This window comes from Symphalangus syndactylus, chromosome 8 (assembly GCF_028878055.3).
Source record: "Symphalangus syndactylus isolate Jambi chromosome 8, NHGRI_mSymSyn1-v2.1_pri, whole genome shotgun sequence".
Classification (NCBI taxonomy): domain Eukaryota; kingdom Metazoa; phylum Chordata; class Mammalia; order Primates; family Hylobatidae; genus Symphalangus; species Symphalangus syndactylus.
Window position 1 is genome coordinate 108,786,402 of NC_072430.2, and position 5,299 is coordinate 108,791,700.

Below are 5,299 nucleotides of genomic sequence, written 5' to 3' on the forward strand. Positions count from 1 at the left end.
AGAGGCACCTGCCACTATGCTCGGCTAATTTTCTCATTTTTAATAGAGATGGGGTTTCACTGTGTTGGCTAGGCTGGTCTCAAACTCCTGACATCAGGTGATCCACCCGCCCCGGCCTCCCAAACTGCTGGGATTACAGGTGTGAGCCACTGCACCTGGCTGCATTTATTCTTAACTCTAAAACATACTGCTGGTTTTAGGTGGGTCTAAATTCCTGGGATAGGGAAGCTACTTAACAGGCAGGCATGGATGAGAGGTCAGTGACCATGGAGGGCTCAGAAAATTCTTTCGCGGTAAGATTTGGTCCACAGCCCCGGGGAGGATGCTCAGTGCCCACTGGCTCTCTCGTCCTGCAACCCTGAGACTACTGCAGAGAAGATGGCCTCAGGAGTGCAAGTTAGTGATGATGTTGCATTTTTTATGACATGAAAGTTTGGAAATACTCCACACCAGAAGAAATCAAGAAAAGGAAGAAGGCTGTCATTTTTATTTATTTATTTATTTTTGTTTCAGTGCAGGCAAAAAGTGCTTCATGGTAGAAGAAGTCACAGAGATCTTGGTGGAGATATTGGCGTAACCACAACTAGTCCTTTCAAACATTTTGTGGGAATGCTTCCTGAAAACGATTGCCACTATGCTTTGTATGATGCATGCTCTGAAACTAAGGAATCCAGAAAATAAGAGTTGATGGGTTTTTGTGGGTTTAAAAAAATTTTTTTGTGTTTGTGGGCACCCAACTAGAACCTATGAAAAGTAAACTGAGCTACGCAAGCTCCAAAGATGCAATCTAAAAGGAATTTTAAGGCATAAACATGAATGTGCCGGAAGATCTCAATCGGGCTTGTATTGCTGAAAAGCTAGGTGGGTCCTTAATTGCAGCCTTTGAAGGATGCTCTGTGTAGACCATCATTCAGTGCCACAGGTTGAAAGCTTCCATGTTTAATGTTATTCTTTCACTATATAAATAAAGCATATATATTTAGGCCAGGGTCTCACTGAGGGGGAGCTGTCTTGTCATTTTTTAGAGTAAATATTCTAGAAACACGTGCAAACAGTCCTAAATAAATCTAAAGTCTAAAGCTAAAAAAAAAAAAGATTGGGAATTTCTGGGTATAGCCTTGTATATACTAACAGCAAGGCGATAGAATTAAATAAAAGCTACCATGAAGAAAGAAAGAGGGGATATCACTAAGTGGAAGTTGTATGTAAATTTGAAGGAAGCAAATGAACTCCTATGGTGTTCTAGTGATAACAAACAGGATTTTTATTGTCTTCTCTACCCTTTTCTTCATGCCAGTAGATTTCAGAAGCACTGTTACACCAGAAAGGAAATGAAAGAGATTGCATTTGTGTTTAAGACACTGGATTTTAAAATTTTTGCTATTCAAAAGGTTCTGTGCCCTTTACACCCAAGTAGGGGTGAAATTACACTGAAAAATCACTTTTTTATTATCTTTAAAATGGGGTTTTTACAAAACGGTGGTAGGAGGGAATCTTGTCACGAACTTGTTTTTCTTTAATGAGCTCTGGTTTCTTAATGTATCATGGATCTGCTTTAAAAGCCTCTTTATTCACATGTAGTTTAACTTAGGGAGAGTTAAGCAGGTCAAACCCAAACATGTTTTTCACTTGTACCAAGAATAAATGATTTTCCCCTGGAAATGCCTGAAGAAAAAATTAGAAAGAGAGATTTGATTCTAAAGTCCAGAACCCTTGAGCCCTGAACTTCAGGGATATTGTTCTTGCTTTGATCACAGATACTGAAAAGAAGAAACAAAACCCTGTATGTTCTTATCTGTTTCTTGCCTTTAGATGGGAAAGACCACATTGGGTTTCTCCCAAGAAGTGAGAAAAGCATGCATAATTTAAAGGTAATTTCTGGAGGGATGTATGGTTTAGGACCAACTTTCTCCCAATCAGCTGACTTAGGACTTCATTGTCCCCAATCAGATGGCTTAGTAACATCCCTTCTAAATCATCAAAACTGCCCAAGGCAGTCTGGGAGTATCCAGCAGATATTTATCTAATTACTACAGTGTAGTGGGAATAAACTCCATGCTACAGGAATGGAGAGATAATGGAAGATGTGGCATCATATGTCAGGACTTCTAAGCCAATCTGACAGCCATGGTTATGCCAAGGGCATGTGCAGTCCAGAGCAGGCCACTCCATGCACTCCCTTCTCCATGTTGCAGGATTTTTATTCAGGTGAATCCAGATAAAAAATGAATACACCCTTAAATGGTGAAATCGTAAGCAATGGCTGTAAGCAGAATTGGTTCAGGGCCAAAGAAGCTGTTTGAGGTAAAGGCACCTCTCAAAGACAAGGGACAGGAACAGGAAGGCAATTGATGCTCAGAAGATAATGCCATTTCCATTCATACTGGCTGGGAAAGCTGGTTGAGGTGTGCAAAGGAAAGAAGGCATGGCTAAGGCTGACACATGGTCATTTGTACAGATATTTTAATAATAATAGCAAACACTTAGTGAGCCTTTACTTGTGCTGGGCAGTGTGCTAAGAACCTTTACGTGGAGTGCCTTATTTTATTTTCACAAACAAACTCTATGGAATTCTTTCTAGATCATTTAATAGAGAGGAAGATGAGGCTTAGAAAAGTTAAATAACTTGGGCATTACATTGGCTTCACTATGGTAGTTAGGGTAGTTAAACCACGATTCAAATATGAGCGGCCAGATCCTCGGCTTGACCTCTTAACCCTCACTAAGGTCTTGATTTCTACTCTGTGCTAGTCAATACCTTGAGCCCTGGGAATATCAACGTGATTGAGACATTTCCCTGTGTCTTGGAGCTGATTATATTTTAACTTACAGATTTGTAATATTAAATATTTTTGCCATGATAATTATCTTTCTTCTGAGGACTACACGTATAATCTACCTGATACATTTGGATTCTTTCTAGTCACTTTTCACTAATTACCAGATTTATTCCCTGCCTGACTTAGTGTCTTGTCCCAAATCAGATAGGGAGGAGAGGGGAAGAAATGGAGGTTAGAAGCCTCAATTCACCTCACCACATGGACATGTACAGAGAATCAGAAGCGAACATAACTTCTAGAATAAAAGCAAAGCCCATGTGTTATAGATAGGAGGCTGGAGGAAAGGGAGATTAATTCTAACTGGGGGAGCTGGAGAAAGCATCCTAGGAACAATGACATTGGGCTGGGTATTGAAGCCTGATACTGTCACCTGAGCACCTGTTTATCCAGCCACCTAGACCCTGAAGCAGATTAATTCAAACTTTGTGGCCTGGAGATGGTACTGCTTGCCACATAGACTTACCCCACCAAAAACTGCCCAAACTTCCTTCATGTCCTGGGGGGAAAGGAAGAAAAAGAGGAAGGAAGGAAGGAAGGAAGTTAGGAGGGAAGGAAGGAAGGAAGGAAGTTAGGAGGGAAGGAAGGAAGGAAGTTAGGAGGGAAGGAAGGAAAGAAGGAAGGAAGAAGAGGGGGAAAGGAGAGAGGAAGAGAGGGCAAAAGGATGGAGGGAGGGAGATGGCATATAATGAGAAGAACAAAGGACAAGTAGGGAAAGAGCCTAGTTATTTCTTGAGATCTCTCAGTACTTAAGGCCTCTCTCTGCCTCCAAATCCTAAATTTTGAAGCCACCTTAAAGAATCCCCTTGACACTGATTGTCCCATTAGTCAAGTCTCAACCTTGGCTTCAAGGAAATCTTGATCATTTTCAGGGGACACTGTCCAGGCATGCATTATTTTTGTAAATTCCCAGGTGATCTAAAGTACAGCCAACACCAAAGACCTTTGCAATGGACCACACAGGGCAGACAATCTCCTCTTGTGATTGTACTTCTGCAACTCTGGCAGGCTTTTGGCCTCACTTGGATGCTGTGTGGCAGGTGAGCCTTGTCCATGTTCAGATCATCCTCAATGCTGAGTTGGAAACTGCCTTGCTCTCTGTTAAGTACCAGGGCCCTGTAGCCATATAAAAGGGTTGAAGTCTGGAAGAATTCATGAGGCTCAGTTCTCACAGTCTGGTTCCCCATAGTCTTAGGCAGGAGCAGGGAACAAAATTTCAAGTTAGCAATTTCAATAGCAACCTCAGGGTTTTACTTCTTATTGAACTCCCCTGGAAAGCACCAAAGAACCAGTAGAAAAGGGATGACAGTGTTTGAAGAGGGTCATTTTGTCCTAATGAAGAAGATAAACAAAGTGGGTAGTTGTTTCTTGCTTAGAGAAAGGTCACTGGGGTGACCTTGTGAACAGGTCTTGTGAATTGATATTTTTAAAACCTCCATCTTATCTTCCTTATCAATCACTTTTCACAATAAACAATACAATTTTATGTAGCACATGTTATTTCCTCTTTTCAAATGGCTCTCAGTAACCCTACTTGGCTAAACAAATAAAGAAAAAGTCTTTGGGAGGGCATGTTGATGTAAATTACCACCAACTAATGAGGCCAGCTGGGATCATTCTGACCAGGAAACTTTAGACCTTCTACAGTGCATTTAATTTTCTTCAATCCTCCACCAAACACTGTGCCAATGGTCTTCAGGCTTTAGCTTATTGACTAAAGTTGTCATAAAGGTGCCAACTTGAGCCCTATCATGGTTGTTATGTGGCTGTTGACAGTCACTGAATTAAAGATCCCTAGACCTGCTGCTCACCCAGCCAACACTAGATGTGTAACAGATGCCCAGCATGCTTAGGAGCTACCTTGAATGGATTCATTTCTATCACCACATCCACCGTGTGACACTGACCTTGTTCAAGGAACACCTGTAGCTATTTCTCAAGGCATTCAGCAAGAACATGAAATGGTCTCAAGTTCAAAGGTATCCCGTAGTTTTTGTTCTTTTATTTAAAGCTTCTTGATGTCTTAGTCCTATTCACTGTGTGATTTTTTATAATAATTACATACTAAGTCAATGGCCAAATATGAAATGCAGGAGAAAAATCATGGAGCTATATAAAGCCCGTGCCTTAGTGGACTCATTTTGTATTATAGTAAAGATGTCAGAAACATGGGAAATGTTAACTTACTAATGGTGTTCTGGAATCTTCCAACCCAAAAAATTCTCCAGCGAGTCATTTTCAAAGAGCTCTTGAAATAGTTTTAGAGACTTTTGCAGTCTAAAGAAGTGGGTACACTGGATAGAAATAAAGATATTCGAGAAGGCTTTTGCCAAATACCCTGTTGTTATTCAGGAGGCATTTTGGCATTTAATTTACTAATTAATTACCCATCCAATTCCTTCAGAATGTCAGATTTCTGAGTGCCAGTGCGAGGACATCATCAGCACTCGGAGGGGGAGTGA

The 5,299-nt window shown here is 40.9% G+C and overlaps 1 pseudogene; it reads left to right on the top strand.

Annotated features, from left to right (window-relative positions):
* Positions 1-378: 378 nt before the first annotated feature.
* LOC129487238 (destrin-like) lies at positions 379-902 on the top strand (annotated as a pseudogene).
* Positions 903-5,299: the final 4,397 nt, after the last annotated feature.